Below are 19,116 nucleotides of genomic sequence, written 5' to 3' on the forward strand. Positions count from 1 at the left end.
AGGCAGATGGGGACTTCTTTCTGTCTTAGGACAGAAGAGGCTGATTTGATCAGTAACAGTCAAGATGTGTGTGTGTGTGTGTGTGTGTGTGTGTGTGTGTTTCTTTTCTGTGTTTCACTATTGCATACCTTAATTCTGAAAACAAAGCCTTGTTCCAGAAAGAGTCCTGTGGGTGATCTGACTTTTTTATTGGGTCTCTCACCATAGAAACCCAGTGGTTAGAGAACTTTGAAGTTCCCCCTATCCAGAAAATCTGGAGAAAGATAACAGTTTAGAAAGAAATTTTTCATGGGTTCCTGATCTTCCAGATGGAGAGGTGTATTTTGGAAGGTGGAGAAATTTGAGATTGAGGTGGTGCTGGGTTGTTCCTTCATCGAGGTCATGCAGCAGTAAATAGCTGGTGGAAATAGCCATTTTAGTCAACAAAGATCCTTGATGATTGTTTCAATGGGTTAGTGATATGGGCCCAAGAAGCCTAACGTCACTGGATTGGTTATTGTCTGGGTGGACAAGCATCACAGTGTTACCACCACTGGCTGAACTTCTGAGGGCTAGGGGCCATCACCCATCTGTTGCCTGGTTTTGATGTAGGGTCTATTGGGAGAGTGAGAAAGATTGGTGTAAATCTTCCACCTCTGCTAGAAAATTCAAAATTTGACCTCTGCTTAGGATGCATTATTGTCATATAAAAAATGACCTAGAGGGGTGGGATAGTGAGGGTGGGAGGGAGGCTTAAGAGGGAGGGGATACGGGGATATATGTATGCATATGGCTGATTTACTTTGTTGTACAACAGAAACTAACACAGCATTGTGAAGCAATTATACTCCAATAAAGATGTATTAAAAAAAATTAATACATAGATTGAGAACTTGAAGGGCCTCTCAGCAATAACAGGGGATATCTGTTATGTGCAAGGAGGCATTTTGGTTGTTGTGACTGGATGAAACACAAAAATGAGTCCTCCTGAGAGCCTGCAGGTTACTGGCCGACTCCTTGTTGTGAAACACTAAATGCAGAGGGAAATGCAATTCTACTCTGCAGACTTAATGTGTGTTTATATTTCTTGAACACCCACTTGCTAATTGACTTGTATCTAGAAATCATATGCATCAGAAGAAAGAAACATAAAGATTACCAAGGCTGAAGTGAGATCACAGCTTGAATCTCAGATTCAGTGTTTGTGCATGATAGGGACTGAGAGGAAAGATCTGGAAACTGACTCCCAGTGGGATGAGTGGAGAGAGTTAGGGGAAAGAAAACATCTTCAAACAAATCTATAAAAAGCCCCAGGACAGAGGAAGGAAGAGAATTAAAGTCTTCCATGGCTGTAATCCCAGCAACACTAGGCAGAGGGTGGGTGGAGTCATTATGCAGAAGGACACATGGTTTTCAGGTTGAATGCCCTAGAAAGTCAGCGCCTTGACAATAAGAATTGTCAAGATGCAGAATTCTTTTGGAGTGAGAATTCCAGACAATTTTATGCAATTTTCTTTTTTCGTTGTTTTTCTATTCACTCTTTGTTGTGCTGACTTATTAAAGGCACTGTGGGTACTTCAGCAGTGTTAAATAGTGGTTCCTAACTTGTGTCTATTGTTTTTGATCATGTAATATTTGTCAGTTATTTTGTACTTTACTTCACTTTTTGGAAAACTAAAAAAATTATAATCGATTTTGTGAGATTCATATCTCCTTTGTTTACTCTGGAAGTCTAAAGGTAACTTCTTTTTACTTTAATTTTGTATGGTAAAATAATATCACTTTTACTGACTTTATATCGGGAAAATTGACAATATGCTTAAAATGGTTTTGTTCTTGTAAATTTCACATATGATTTTTTAATCCAATTTTTATTTCATTTTTCCATATCAAAGAAAGACGATCCTTCAAAAATGCCCACATCTCTGAAGCATTCATGTCTAATTCTAATGTATAGCACATTCCAAGTACCCAAAGATTTGTTTCTATTGGACTTTCATTTTTTATTATGTCTCAGAATCTTTCCAAATCTCAATCTTATTGAATCTGGAAGGAACTTTTTATGTTTATTAAATCCAACTTTCCAAACAGTAAAGGCATTTTCTTTATGGCATGGCTCACAGGCCGTGTCCTTTTCATGACTACTATTGTTCACTATATGAAGCAGCAACCACTATTATTTACTATTTTAATAATCAGGGTGCAGTTGGCTCTGTAGTGGACATCTGTTGTTTTTGCCTATCTAAGATTTCTTTCCTCTTTTGGTAATAGCACTGCAATTTCCCTTCTGCCTCTTTTCTATCTTCAGTCCAAGTTGTTCATCTGGGGCTGACCCCACCCTCTAATGCAGGAGTGGGCACATGATCCAGGTGTGGCAAATGAAAATTATCTCTGGGGTTTTAGCTAATGCTCTCTGGAGATAGGCGCTCTTTTCCCCTGGAATTTCTCTCACTAAGGATCACATAAGCTTGCTGTTGGGGCCGTCTTTGCCACCAGGTGTAAAGATCCTGCCTGATGCTGATAATAATAATGGTGATAAAGTAGTTTATGTCTTTTAACCACTTAATCCTCTCCTAAAACCTGTGAGGTGAACATTATTATTATTGCCGTTTCTATCATTAAAAAAACTGAGGCTAAGTGAAATCAGGTGACTTGTTAGTGTCAAACAGCTAAGAAGTGGTGGATCCAGGATTCTAGGTCTGGCAGCTTGCTTCTAGAGCTTATATTTTTAACTATTATACTACAGAAAAACATAGCTGAAAGAGAGAAAAAACAGATTCTGGATCATATAATTTGAACCCTTGGATCCAGCTATTCTTTACACAGCCCTGGATTTCCCTCTTGAATGAGCCAATGCATTCTCATTTTGATTTAAATTAACTTGGGATGATTTTCTATTATTTTCACATGAAGGAGCCCTGGCTGGTGCCTGAAAGAGTGATGGGGAAGTCTTGGGTAAATTATGCTTCACCATGTGGTATTTGAGACAATGCATGAAGAGAGGACTTGCTTAATAAGCCTATGCTTACTTAACAAAGCTATGAAATGCTGGAGGGAGCATTCTGGACACATGTGATTATAATTTGAGTTGATTTCTCTTCAGATTTATGCTTTTGTTTTTACATGGTACTATAGACTGAATGTTTGTGTCCCCCAAAGTTCATATGTTGAAATCTTATCTCCAACATGATGGGGTTTGAAGGTACGGTCTTGGGAAGTGATTAGATCATGAGGATGAAGCCCTCATGAATGGGATTAGTGCCCTTATAAAAGAGACCCCAGAGGGCTCCCTTGCCTCTTCTACCATGTGAGGACACAGCAAAAAGACAGCTGTCTATGGACCAGGAAGTGGGCTCCCACCAAACACCAAATCTGCCAGAATCTTAATCTTGGACTTCCTAGCCTCCAGAGCTATGAGAAATAAATTTCTGTTGTTTATAACAGTCTAGTATTCTGTTATAGCAGCCCAAACAGACAAAGACACATGGTTAAGAACTAGATATAAGTCACTTACGCCCCTACTGTGTAAACTATAAGAAAATCCTCATAAACTAATGACTTTTTGCCTTTTAAATAAAAATAATCACATCTCTAGAATATAGTTATGAATATATAAAAGACCTAAGGCACACAGTTGGACCCCAACCAGCTTAAGCTAAAAGACATTTATAGTCATGTAACTGGGATTTGCTATAACTGGGTTTGCCTGATCCAGGAATTAATGTTGCCACTAGGATCCATTCTTGCTCTCCTACTTCTGGGTTGGCTCCATCCTCAGGCTCTACAAAAGGGCCTCTGGCATCTCTGGGCTACTCCACAGCCACAGTGGAGGGAAGCTTCACTTCTTCAGCCACCCAGCCTGGTAGGGAGGAGAGTGTATATCTTGGCATTTCCTCATAAGGGCTAGGTTTCTCTCTGACTTGGGTTAAGCGAGATGCTGATGGGTTTAAGCCAATCAAGCTGCACCCCTATGTGTCATGGAATCAAAGGGCTGAAAATGGAGAATGGGACTGAGGGAGGAAACTCTAGATATTGATGTTAAGAAAGAAAGTGAAAAAAATAGTAATAGTAATAATAATAGTGCTACCGGTGGTAGTTGTAACAGTGATGATAATAATAATAATGGCTGTATGTGTTAGCATATATTAACATATCTAATTCTTACCACAACTCTATGAGAAGGGTACCATTAACTTCTCACTTTACAGATGAAGTCACTAAGACACAGAGAGATTAAGTTCACACCCCTAGGAAGTGGCAGAGCCAGGATTCCCACAAACACTCTGGCTATAGAACCCTTACTCTTCACTTGGTTATGTTAAGAATGGGTGCTGAGTCACAAACAGTGAATTCAGTTTCCACCCGTCAATGATTATCTATGGCATTTTATTTAAGAGCCTGTAACATGCAGCAATGTTTAGTGCTGTGCCCTACAATCCATGCCTCATTTGGTCTGTTTGCAGAGATCGTGTGGGGTAGCCTATCAGTTTCTGAACTCTGGTACTTCAGACCATTATCTCTAAACCTTTATTCTTACTGAAGGTGATGATAAAGCACTATATTTCTTAGTGTGTCATCTCTGCAGCTGATCCCAGCCATGCCTGAATCAAGGATGCCTATTAAATATCCTCCTCTCCTGTTTGTTTTCATGGCCATCTCTTGCATAATCAAATTAAGATTGGAACTGTAAGTCTGAAACACCATTGCTTGGTTCCATGTAGAATAGGTACCATCTAATAGGAGCCGTCTTCTCTTTGGTTTAATTTTTGTTTTCTTTTTCCTGGTAGGTAAATTTGGCACATAATAGGAAATGTTTATTTCCTCTGACTTTGGATACAAAAGCTTATTGTCAGATAAGTTGACTGCCTTTGATGCCACTTTTTTTTTTTTTAAGAACTAACTACAATTTTGCCCACTCACTTCCTTTCTCCAAAATATATTTTGGACATAAACTTGTTTAAAAAAACTAAGCCAACACATTCTCTATGCCATGAAAACATAAGATACTGTTACCAGACCAAGCCAACTGGATGAATAACAGCGTCCTAGGAGAATAACTATATCCATTTCTAAAATTCTTTTATTCAGTTAACATCTGTCTCACTGCAGTTATTCTTAGTATTTCTTAAACTACTGGAATCAATACAATGCTTAGTCTTAAGTTATTCTGGACTAAAGATCTTTTTAAAAAATGTTGAAATTCTCTTTCTGTCATTGGGAAAAGCTCCCTTAGAGTAAATGTGAATTTTCAAAATCTGGTTGAGGAGATGGGATTTGTAAAGCCTGATTAGCTAAACCTTCTGTGGTTTTAGATTCAGGCCTGAATATACTGAAAGAAGCAGATTCCATAAAATGAAGTGACAGCTCAATTGGTTTGATAAGCCTTTGTAGAAATATAGATTTTCCACTGTCTTTCCTTAAGCCTTTCCTTAACCTCAGAAATAATTCTACAGTTGACACTGGTATGACATAGCTCCTCTCACAGTTATGCTAGAAAAATCAAATGAGGATTTGGAGAAGCAGAGGGTTCTTCTATGAGGCAGTAGGGTAAGCCATTAAATCCAAGATGGTAGGACTTCCCTTGTGGCACAGTGGTTAAGAATCCGCCTGCCAAGGTAGGGGACACGGGTTCGAGCCCTGGTGCGGGAAGATCCCACATGCTGCGGAGCAACGAAGCCCGTGCGCCACAACTACTGAGCCTGTGCTCTAGAGCCCGCGAGCCACAACTACTGAGCCCATGTGCACAACTACTGAAGCTCCCATGCCTAGAGCCTGTGCTCCACAAGAGAAGCCACCGCGATGAGAAGCCCGCGCACCGTGACAAAAAGTAGCCCCCGGGCTTCCCTGGTGGCCCAGTGGTTGAGAGTCCGCCTGCCGATGCAGGGGACGTGGGTTCGTGCCCCAGTCTGGGAGGATCCCACATGCCGCGGAGCGGCTGGGCCTGTGAGCCATGGCCGCTGAGCCTGCGCGTCCGGAGCCTGTGCTCCGCAACGGGAGAGGCCACAGCAGTGAGAGGCCCGCGTACCGGAAAAAAAAAAAAAAAAAAAACAAAGTAGCCCCCTCTCGCCGCAACTAGAGAAAGCCCGCGTGCAGCAACGAAGACCCAACGCAGCCAAAAATAAATAAATTAATTAAATAAATTTATATATATAAAAAAAATCCCAGATGGTAGATTCTGCTCAGATGCCACCATTCTCTCCTCCAGTGCCAGGATAGGTGTCATCACGGTGTGCTGGTTCTAGCTGAGTTTGGACGTGATGGCCAAGTCCCTCTCAACACTGTGCTCCAGGCATCTACCACAAACTGATCGGCATGCAAAGTAAAATCGTCTTCCAGTCCTGTTCAACCTTCAGTAGAGAGAGCAAGTAACTCTTCCTGTAATCAAGGAGGAAGGAGAAAAGGGAGGTTTTAACATTTAATGAACAAGTATCGTATGTTAGGCATTGTGCTGAGAAATTTTGCACACTTATCACATTGAATCCTCTTAATAATCAGAGAGGTGGGTGCCACGGTTTCCATTGTTCTTAAGTGGAAACAGAGGCTCAGGACCAAAGTCGCAGAGCTGGTAGATTACATGATGGAGCAGGGGTTCAAGTCCAAGTCTGAATCTGAAGGCCATATTTCACTTGCTCTTTAAGCCTTTTTTAGAATCATTTTTAATAATCAATTGTTTATATGATTTTAAATGTATAGGTTTGGGAAAATGGCTGGAAGTATAGTTTACCATGGATTTATTAATTTCTGCAACAGATATCCATTGAGGAGCTACCAGGTACTGGGGATATCGTTGTGAACAAATCAGATAAAAAACACTGCCACCTTTGTGGAGTTTACATTCTAGTCAGAGGGACCAGCCAGTGCAAATGCCCTAATGGTGTTATCCCTGGAATGTCTGAGCTCCAGTGTGCCTGGAACAGAACGACTGAGGGATAAAGTGATGGAGGAAGCAGAGTGCCAGGCTGTGGGTTTTTTAGGTCATGGTATAGATTTTGGCCGAATGTGTTAGGGAGCCACTGAAGACATGGAACAGAGGGGTGATGTGATTGGGCATATATTAAAAGGATCACCCTAGCTTCTGTGAGGAACGTAGACTGGGAACTGGAGGAGGATTAAAGCAAGGAGGGCAGCTGTAATAATTCAAGTTAAATATGGTAGTGGCTTGGGCCAGAGAGGAAGTGGAGATAAGAGGTCGTATTCTGGGTACAGTAGTGATCTGAAGGATTGTATGTAGGTTATAAGATAATAAGATGAATCAAGGATGAACCCTGGAGATTCTGGCCTGAGCAACTGGAAGGATGGAACTTCCATTAGCTGGGACAGTGAGTAGAGATGTGGGGGTAGGGAAGATCAAGATTTCAGTTTTGGAGACAGTGTGTCTATTGGACAGAGACATGTATGGTCCTAGATTTCAGGGGAGAGATGGGGCTTGGGATAGATTTGCCTTCCTAGAGAAAGGAGAAACCTCTCGAGGTTAGAGGAGCAAAGGAGACTGAGGAGAGCAAGGAGAGAGCCTCAAGGAGGAACATAAGGAAATGTGGCATCCAGGAGACAAGTGAGGAAGGTATTTCCCAGAGGAGGCAGTAATCAACAGTGCTGAATGCTGCTGTTTTTTTTTAGATTTGCCTTATACATTTATTCTTCATTTTGCAAAAGAATCTGAAAAAGCTTTATTGTAAAGTAAAACAGATTTAAAAAGCTGCATAAAATAAATGTATCGTTATTATATTACTATTGTTGTTATTTATTTTTATAAGATGGACTTCCTTATAAACTCCCCAGGTCAAGAAATAGAAGTTTGCCAGCCATCCCAGAAATCCTTTCATGTGCTCCAATCCCAACTTATCCTTTTCTCTGAGTGTAACCAGGCTCCTGGCTTCTATAGCAGTCACCTCCTTGTGTGTATATTTCTAATAGTTTATCACTCATCCCTGATTGGGGGCATGCTAAGGATACTACAGCTCAGCCGTAAAAGAAGTCGTTTAAGTCTCTTTTAGTTTATGGGTTTCCCCTACTTCTTTTTCTTTTCCCTATAATTTGTCTGTTGGAAAACCCCAGGGCGTTTGATCTGTAGAGTTTCCCACAGTCCTGATTTATTGATTGCGTCCTATGGTAGCTCAATGTGTTCCTCCATTTTCTATATTTTTGTTGATTGACACCTGGATGCAGAAGTTGTTCGGACTCAGTACTGCCCCTTTGGCAAGACTAGCTCTGCATGCTCAGAATCTGCTCTGCTACTGGGCTACCCTTTGGCACCACTAAGATGGTGGTGAGGTCTTTCCCTCATAAAGCACACGGTGTCTGCTTCTCTCTTTTGTGGTGATTTTAGCAGTCATTCATGCTCATTACCTAAATCTATTAATTCTTTACAGCTTGCAAAAGAATGGCATTCTTATTCTATAATTTTCTTCTTCATTTATTACTTGGAATATTTTACAATAAGATGATTTCTATCATCCACTTGGTGGGTACCCAGGGGTACTCAGTCTATGTAGCAATGACATTGTATATACTTGACTTTTCTTTTTTTTTTTTTAATGATGCCACAGATTTCATCAATCTGCAGTCTAAAATACAGAGATATATAACGTACTTAAAAGTTTTAGCACAGCTGGGTGGATATAAAGAAGAAAATTTCATAGAGGCTGCTGACTTTCAAGTAAGAAGGAGACTGACTACTGACTGTGGGATTTTGCAATGTCAAGGTCACTGGTGATCTTGACAAGAGTGGTTTTGGTGCAGTTGATGGGAGCAAAAAACTGACTGGAGAGGTTTAAGAGAAGGATCAGAGAAATTGGAGGTTCTTTTTCTTTTAAAGAAAGAATTAACAGCATAGTTTTTCATGCTGATGGGAAAGACCTAATAAAAGGGAAAAAACTGATATAGAGGATAGAGGGAGAATTGTTGATGAGAGGAAAGGTGTTCACAAATTTTTGCAATGAAGAAGGAGATAAAAATATTTCTTTTTGGTGATCTGATAATGACAGCTTTGTCACTGAAATATGGTTTCAAGTGGTGTATCTTAGTGATATCAGAATCTCAAACAGCCTGATCCATTATTTGAAAGCTGGCATATCAAGATTTTAAATGTTGGAGCTAAAATGGCAGGATTTGTTAGAGTGAAAAGGGCTCCACTCCTGAGAGTCCTATTTCTTTCCTCCAGGACATGATGATGTTCTTCACCGGCCCCAGAAAAAACAACGATTATGTATGATTAGGGTATATTTGAAAACCATATCTAAATGTTATAGTAGAACCTGAAAAAATGCTGTCAGAATTGGATGCCATCCGAGTAGATTTGGAATTGGTTCAAATCGCTAAACTTTCTGCTCTCTTGTGTGATGTGCTCCTTGACTTAGCATCTGACAGAGCTTTGAGAGTGATCTTCAGTGAAAAATCATCATATAAGTTTTGGATTCTTTGCTTAATTCAGTTATAAGCTCTCTGACAGACCCATCCTCAATTGCCATTCCCGATATCTACAATTGTGATTTAGGATTTTACAGCTTATTAGAGATAAAGTGTAAGAAAATAAATCACCCATATGTGGGTGGAAACTGATGTAAGTTGGCATGGAGCTGGATGCCTTGATGAAAAATTGCAAACAGTATTCTACTTCTCACTTACAAGTAATCATTATCATTTTTATTTTTAAATTATATTTTTATTATTTAATATTGGGATGAGTTCTGTCTCTCTTTTTTTTTTAACCTAAAATTCATAGCACTGTGTCAACTCACTGCCCATGATGTGGTCTTCAGTTGTCAAAAGTTGGAGAAACACTAGTCTAGTCATGCAGGGACATGTAGCCTTTGGAAAAACGTTTGGATTGTATTCAAGGGCAGTGGGAAGCCACTGAAACACATTAAGCAGGGGAATGATATAGTTTTATCAGTGTTTTAAAGAAAGATCCTCTAGTTATATTGGTTAGAGAGGTACAAATGTGGAATTACAGAGATCAGTAAGAAACTGAGAGTTGATGGTTACTTGGACTAGAGTGGTGGCAAGGTAGACAATAATATTTAGCATCTATTGAGTACTTACTATAATGATCCTATGAAATAGATACTGTTATTGGTCCCAGTTTTACAGATGAAGAAACTGAGGCACAACGAAGCAAAGTAATTTGTCTAAGGACACACAGCTAAGAGATTGGAACTTGGATTTCAATCCAAATAATCTGACTCCATAGTTCATGATCTTAATCACTGAACTATTTGCCTTTCTTAGATGGAAATGGAAAAAGTAGATGAAGATATATTTAGAGATAGAATCAAGAGGACTTGATAACGAATGGGGTATGGGTGGTGATGAAATGGAAGACGCAGAGGTTACTCCCATGTTTCTCCCTGAATCAACTAGAAGGATTCCATATTTATTGAAACAGAGAAAGACTGAAGGATACACAGATTTGGAATGCAACTTGGCAGGTAGAGGCTAAGATGCCTGTCAGACATCCAAGTGAAGATATCCAGTAGGCTGTGACCCATGTTGAATTACAGCTCAGGAGAGAGGTCTGGGCTTGAAGAGATCTATCTGGGAACCGGCAGCTTATTGGAAACCATGGTTGTGCTTTGAGTCAGCCCACAAACAATGCAGTACCTGACACGAAATGGGGGCCCAGTGATGCTGAATGCATTTGTAGAAGAGCCATGGATCTTTGGTTTTGCTGTGCACCATATATAGTACGGACTCCTGCTATTCAAAGTTTATCTTTCTGGATGTTAGGTGGTTAATAATATCCACTCGAAACAATCTCACTCCTCAGATGTTTCCAATGAAACTACTGTGAAAGAAAAACACTCTGAGAACTCCCCTGGTGGTCCAGTGGTTAAAACTTCACCTTCCTATGCAAAGGGTGTGGGTTTGATCCCTGGTCCGGGAGCTAAGATCCCACATGCCTTGCAGCCAAAAAACCAAAACATAAAAGAGAAGTAATATTGTAACAAATTCAATAAAGGCTTTAAAAATGGTCCACATCAAAAAAATCTTAAAAAAACGATAAACACTCTGAAAAATATCCATTTTGAACATGTCCATGAACAGTTAAAATTGTCCGTTTAATGAGTAGCCCTAATGATCTGTATTCTTAGTTTGCTAAGAGATAAACATTTTTTTTTCTTTTTAGTTCTAGAACTTCCCAGTATTATTAACCAGGATAGTGGGTATTGAAAACAATAACTTTTCTTATCTTTCACATCTTAATAACCTCATGTTTTAAGATAGTTTGGACATTTTAAAATTTAGAATAACTTTAAAGAAGAATTGAAAGAATATTATAAAGAACTCCCATGCATTCGAAATGCAGATTCACCAATTATTAGCATTTTGCCACATTTGCTTTATCATGCCTTCTCCCTCTATATTATACACATAGTATTTCCCGGACCTTTTTGAGAATATGTTGCAGACATCATATTCCTTTACTCCTAAATACTTAAATACGTATTTCCTAAAAATAAGCTCATTCTCATGTATAGCTATAGTACAGTGCTTAAATTCAGGAAATAACAGCATCTTCATAATACCATTTTATAATTTGTAATCTATATGCAAGTTTCTTCGTAGCAATCTGTCCCCCATTCCCACACCCCCTCCAGTAGAGGATCCAACCTAAGATCATGCATTTCATTTAGTCATCATGTCTCTTTAAATCTCCTTTAGTTTGGACAGTTCCTCAGCCTTTATTTGTATTTCAAGATGTAATTTTTGAAGAAAATAGATCGATGTTTTATAAAATGCTCCTCACTTTAGGTTTAGCTGATGTTTTCTCAGGATCAGATTCAGGTTATGCACTTTTGGTAGGAATGCTATATAAGTTACAGTTATATTTAAAAAAGTATTTTATTGGAGTGTAGTTGATTTACAATATGTTAGTTTCAGGTGTACAGCAAAGTGAAGCAGATATATATATATATATATATATATACACACACACACATATATATACATATATGTATATGTGTGTGTATCAGATATATATATACACACGCACATATATATACATATATGTATATGTGTGTGTGTGTATATCTATCTATCTATCTATCTATCTATATATGTATATCTGATATATATCCCCCTGGTAACCATAAGTTTGCTTTCTACATCTGTAACTCTATTTCTGTTTTGTAGATAAGTTCATTTTTGCAGTTAGGGGTGTATTATTCCCAGTGCACCACATCAGGAGGCAAATGATGCCAGTTTACTTGATTATTGGTGATGCTAAGTTTGGTCACTTGGTTAAAGTGGTACTTGCCAGACTCTTCAGAATAAAGTTGTAATTTTCCCTTTATAATATTAAGTAATCTGAAAGAGTTAAATTTTAGCATAAAGCTTTTCCCCTAAAAGCTACATCTACAACTCAAAACCTGGTTTGTTAATTGCCAGATCCCTAGGAAGAAAACACACTAGGAATCTAGAAGCAAGTTAACTGAACCTGGCACGGGACCAGTATTAATTTGTTCAGCTTCTAAGAAGCATTTGTCTAAATCTCTCAGTCACACCATGGGGTTAAGCTGGCAGGGTGGCGGCACCAGATCACATTCCTGATGTGGTTCCAGCCCATTCTCAAAGACAGAAGAAAACATCTGGTCTTTGTACCACCCCTACCCTACTTTCCCTCACAACAAAAGTCTAAAGAGAGGCTCTCTGATTATTATTCAGTATACATCCACATTATTTTACATAAATTACCACAGCCTTAACTTCCCCTTTCATAAAGATTTTAATATTCCTAGTATCCTGGAATTGGGTATTGTCTTTTTTCCTTGTCTCTTACTCCCAACACTTATCAGTCTTCGAATGCCGAAACAGGTCTTAAAACATCAAGAATCTATTCATATATTTTTGAAGAAATGTGCAACAAAGCTTGTTTTCATTTTATTCTTGAGTTAAATGGTTACCCTCTTAGACCTATTATCATCAGTTTTAACACAAATTCTGTAACAGCCATAAAAACATGAAAACTAACATACTTGTGTAAGGCTTTATGCATATTTTTATTTTATAAATTTCTAATGAGTCATCCAGTATGAATGTTGGCAGACAAACATAAAATAGAACAGTTCTGTGAGTTTTCATACTCTCATAATATTAGGCCACATTTTCTCTGGTTCCACATCTGCTCAGAGATTACAACAAGTTTACCAAAATTCCTGCTGTATAAGGACTGGTCTAAATGACAGAGATTTCAGAGAGAATTCCCTTTAAGCATGAATATTCAAATAAGACATTTGTGCTTAATCCTCTCCCATAAAAATTGGCTTCTTTGTCCTGTATTTCTGGCTGCTTAACCCTCAAATGAGCTCCACTGAGTTAAAAATAATCATAGAAAATGTATTCCATTCAATCATATTGTCTCCATGATTGACCTCCAAGGTAATGGAATGGATCAGAAAATAGAAAGAAAAGTATATCTCATGCTCTTTAGTAGTGTAACAAATCTGGTAACAATCAATTGTCTTATACACTATTAATAAATTTAAAAATATTTACTATCCATATTGAAACAGGAACCTCACCTCATTTGGTCAAGTACTGAGACTGGACACTTCAAAAATATACATTGCTGACAAGAAAGACTAATCCTAGACCAATAGTAGGTTGAATGCTTTGAGTGCTCTTAGAATACCTTTCAACTAAATCAAAACTACAGAAAATTTTTTGTGGCCTTGAATACATTGAACTTTATAATAAATTATAAGAAATTTTCTTGCCCGACGTGGTTTTAGACTCTCTTACAGTGTTCAATTGCAACAAGACACTTTTCCTGTGGGGGGATATTGAAAGACCCTAATAATTTTATAGTGTTCCCATTATTTTCCCTTCATGGAAAGAATATCAACCGATCTCAAACTGACCTCAAACATTATTTAAAACTAAGTCACAGAGGGTATATTAGTTAGGGTAAAGGCTAAGGTCTTATAGCAAAGAAACTGAATAATACTGTAGCTTCTGCCTCAGTAATTCTGCTATTGATCCCATCTAGAGTATTTTTAATTTCATTTATTGTGTTGTTCATCGTTGCTTGTTTCCTCTTTAGTTCTTCTAGGTCCTTGTTAAATCTTTCTTGCATTTTCTCTATTCTATTTCCAAGATTTTGGATCATCTTTACTATCATTATTCTGAATTCTTTTTCAGGTAGACTGCCTATTTCCTCTTCATTTGTTAGGTCTGGTGCATTTTTATCTTGCTCCTTCATCTGCTGTGTGTTTTTCTGTGTTCTCATTTTGCTTATCTTACTGTGTTTGGGGTCTCCTTTTTGCAGGCTGCAGCTTCGTAGTTCCCATTGTTTTTGGTGTCTGTCCCCAGTGGCTAGGGTTGGTTCAGTGGGTTGTGTAGGCTTCCTAGTGGAGGGGACTAGTGCCTGTGTTCTGGTGGATGAGGCTGGATCTTGTCTTTCTGGTGGGCAGGTCCACGTCTGGTGGTGTGTTTTGGGGTGTCTGTGGACTTATTATGATTTTAGGCAGCCTCTCTGCTAAGGGTGGGGTTGTGTTCCTGTCTTGCTAGTTGTTTGGCATAGGGTGTCCAGCACTGTAGCTTGCTGGTCGTTGAGTGAAGCTGGGTGCTGGTGTTGAGATGGAGATCTCTGGGAGATTTTCACCGTTTGATATTATGTGGAGCTGGGAGGTCTCTTGTGGACCAGTGTCCTGAAGTTGGCTCTCCCGCCTCAGAGGCATAGCACTGACTCCTGGCTGCAGCACCAAGAGCCTTTCATCCACATGGCTCAGAATAAAAGGGAGAAAAAGTAGAAAGAAAGAAAGAAAGAAAGAAAGAAAGGAAGGAAGGAAGGAAGGAAGGAAGGAAGGAAGGAAGGAAGGAAGAAAGGAAGGAAGGGAGGGAGGGAGGGAGGGAGGGAGGGAGGGAGGAAAGGAAGGAGGGAAAGAAAGAAAGAAAGAAAGAAAGAAAGAAAGAAAGAAAGAGAAAGAGAGGAAGAAAGAAAAAGAGAAAAAAGAAAGGAAGGGGCTCTTTATGGATGAACAGAGAAGTGTGGCAGCTTCTATACCTTGGATCAAGTCACCAATCTAGGTTTCAGCAGACTGTGTTGCAAACCTGCCATAGATGGCGAAATCTTGTAGGGATGAGGGGAAATCGGTCAAGCCTTAGATGACTACATGGGCAGGTGGGATGGACTGGAAGACCACTAGAGACAAAAGCAAATTGCTTGATCCCCAAATTCTCCCTTTCCCAGTGTCCTTGATTACTTTTGAGTAAGCTGCAGTGGATGAGGATCTGAAAAAGAGAGAAATCTTACTGCTTCACATATTATTGTAGGAGTGGATTCCAGGGTTCTACCAGAGTTAAATGTAAAGATGAATTAAAAAGTATCTGTAATTGCAGTCTCCAAACCTTCCTAGCTTAAGTACTGTTTGTCAAAGACTGTGAGGGTCTGAGATTTAACTGTACTTGCAAGCTAACAAATTAGCCTGCCACAGTTTTGTGGATGTTGGTAGAAGACACAGAACTCATGGATCAGAGATGAAGGGCAGTTTCTTACTTGCAGCAAGAGCGGTAGCCAGGGAAGCAACATATTTGCATTGGTTCCCCAAGCCCCAATTCCCACAGGATGATACAAAGAGGGCAGATGGTGCCTGAACATGCAATGGGTTCTGTTCCACTGAGCTTAGAGGGAACCCAAATATTTTATAATGGGCTGTAACCAAACCTTCTGTTTGGTCCAAGTAGAGAAGCTACCTCTATCTTCCAAGGCTGTTTGCTATACAAACATCCTTGAAAAGATGGTCTGAGTACTATTAGTTGGGAAGACAGTCAGTGCATCTGCTTGTAAGATGTGAAGAAGTATTACAGACCCATGGAAAATTGTTCCCCAATACTGATGCCCCAAAACGCAGAAGCTAAAACAGCAGTAGGGTTTGGGGACAATTACAGATGAATATAAACTAAAGCTGTAGTCTAGACTACAGCTGTAGTCTAGACTACAATTGTTAAAGTTAGCAGGCAAAGACATTAAAACACCATTATAAATATATTAAAATAATTTATGGGACAGAATGGGTATAATGTGTGAAGAGATAGGGCATTTTAGAGAGAACTAGAAACTCTGAATAAAAACAAAATGTTATCAAACCAAGTTATCAAATTTTAGTTAATTTCTGAACTAAAAAAAAAATACTGAATGGGCTCACACCAGATTGGACATTGCCAAAGAAAAGATCAGTGCACTTAATACCATTCAAATAAAAATTATCCAAATGAAGTGGAAAGATTCAAAACCGTTTCAGAAGAGTGACCTGTAGGATAATATGAAGCAGTTCACAGTAATGACGCATTTGGATTACAAGAGGAGAGGAGACAGAAAACGGGGCCAAGAATTTTCCACATATGATGAAAATCATTAGTTCGTGGATCCATGAGGATTAACAACCTCCAAAGAAAACCAGACCTAGAAAATCTGAGTCAAACAGCTAAAAACCAGTTAAGTCAAAGAGAAAATCTTTAGGGTAACCAGGAAAAACAGCCAAACAATAGAGAAAAACAACAAAGCCCAAACTGAATCTTAGAGGATTAATAAGATTGATGTACTCCTAGCAAAACTGATGAAGGTTAAAACGAAAAACAAAAAACCTTACAAATTATTATTAGCGGGAGTGAAATTTAGACATAACTACAGATCTCAGACATTGAACGTATTAGGAGAATATTATGAACAACTCTGTGTCAAGGTATTCAATAACCTAACTGAAAAGGACAAATTCCTTGAAAGATGCAACTTGTAAAACTTGTGTAAGAAGTAGAAATTATAGATAGTCCTTAAAATATAAAGAACAAAATTAGAGAAATTACATTACCTGATTCCAAGATTAACTATAAAGATACAGTAATCAGGATAGCATGATGTTAAACTAGGGATATAGAAATGGATCTACGGAATACAGTAGTTTGGAAATGGATCCACTTTTATTCAGTCAACTGATTTTCAACGAAGACACCATAGCAATTCAATAGATAAAATGATAGTTTTTCAACAAATGGTGCTGGAAGAATAAGATAACTGTATGAGAAAGATGAGTACCAATCTCGACAATATACCATACACGAGGGCTTCCCTGGTGGCGCAGTGGTTGAGAGTCCGCCTGCCAATGCAGGGGACACAGGTCCGTTCCCCGGTTCGGGAGGATCCCACATGCCGCGGAGCGGCTGGGCCCGTGAGACACGGCCAATGGGCCTGCATGTCCGGAGCCTGTGCTCCGCAACAGGAGAGGCCACAACAATGAGAGGTCCGCGTACCGCAAAAAAAAAAAAAAAAAAAAAAAAAAATATATATATATATATCATACACAAAATTGATTCAAAATTGGAGAATATCTTTCTGACTTTGGGACACTCAGATTTCTATTTTATTTATTTATTTTACATCTTTATTGGAGTATAATTGCTTTACAATGGTGTGTTAGTTTCTGCTTTATAACAAAATGTATCAGTTAGACATACACATATGTTCCCATATCTCTTCCCTCTTGCATCTCCCTCCCTCCCACCCTCCCTATCCCACCCCTCCAGGCGGTCACAAAGCACCGAGCTGATCTCCCTGTGCTATGCGGCTGCTTCCCACTAGCTATCTACCTTACGTTTGGTAGTGTATATATGTCCATGCCTCTCTCTCGCTTTGTCACAGCTTACCCTTCCCCCTCCCCATATCCTCAAGTCCATTCTCTAGTAGGTCTGTGTCTTTATTCCTGTCTTACCCCTAGGTTCTTCATGACATTTTTTTCCCCTTAAATTCCATATATATGTGTTAGCATACGGTATTTGTCTTTCTCTTTCTGACTTACTTCACTCTGTATGACAGACTCTAGGTCTATCCACCTCATTACAAATAGCTCGATTTCGTTTCTTTTTATGGCTGAGTAATATTCCATTGTATATATGTGCCACATCTTCTTAATCCATTCATCTGATGATGGACACTTAGGTTGATTCCATCTCCGGGCTATTGTAAATAGAGCTGCAATGAACATTTTGGTACATGACTCTTTTTGAATTATGGTTTTCTCAGGGTATATGCCCAGTAGTGGGATTGATGGGTCATATGGTAGTTTTATTTGTAGTTTTTTAAGGAACATCCATACTGTTCTCTACAGTGGCTGTATCAATTTACATTCCCACTAGCAGTGCAAGAGGGTTCCCTTTTCTCCACACCCTCTCCATCATTTATTGTGTGTAGATATTTTGATGATGGCCATTCTGACCTGTGTGAGATGATATCTCATTGTAGTTTTGACTTGCATTTCTCTAATGATTAATGATGTTGAGCATTCTTTCATGTGTTTGTTGGCAGTGTTTATATCTTCTTTGGAGAAATGTCAATTTAGGTCTTCTGCCCATTTTTGGATTGGGTTGTTTGGTTTTTTGTTATTGAGCTGCATGAGCTGCTTGTAAATTTTGGAGATTAATCCTTTGTCAGTTGCTTCATTTGCAAATATTTTCTCCCATTCTGAGGGTTGTCTTTTGGTATTGTTTATGGTTTCCTTTGCTGTGCAAAAGCTTTTAACTTTCATTAGGTCCCATTTGTTTATTTTTGTTTTCATTTCCATTTCTCTAGGAGGTGGGTCAAAAAGGATCTTGCTGTGATTTATGTCATAGAGTGTTCTGCCTATGTTTTCCTCTAAGAGTTTGATAGTTTCTGGCCTTACATTTAGGTCTTTCATCCATTTTGAGCTTATATTTGTGTATGGTGTTATGGAGTGACCTAATCTAATACTTTTACATGTACCTGTCCAGTTTTCCCAGCACCACTTATTGAAGAGGCTGTCCTTTCTCCACTGTACATTCCTGCCTCCTTTATCAAAGATAAGGTGACCATATGTGCGTGGGTTTATCTCTGGGCTTTCTATCCTGTTCCATTGATCTATCTTTCTGTTTTTGTGCCAGTACTATACTGTCTTGATTACTGTAGCTTTGTAGTATAGTCTGAAGTCAGGGAGCCTGATTCCTCCAGCTCCGTTTTTCTTTCTCAAGATTGCTTTGGCTATTCGGGGTCTTTTGTGTTTCCAGACAAATTGTTAAAGTTTTTGTTCTAGTTCCGTGAAAAATGCCAGTGGTAGTTTGATACGGATTGCATTGAATCTGTAGATTGCTTTTGGTAGTAGAGTCATTTTCACAATGTTGATTCTGCCA

Source organism: Lagenorhynchus albirostris, chromosome 1 (assembly GCF_949774975.1).
Source record: "Lagenorhynchus albirostris chromosome 1, mLagAlb1.1, whole genome shotgun sequence".
Classification (NCBI taxonomy): Eukaryota; Metazoa; Chordata; class Mammalia; order Artiodactyla; family Delphinidae; genus Lagenorhynchus; species Lagenorhynchus albirostris.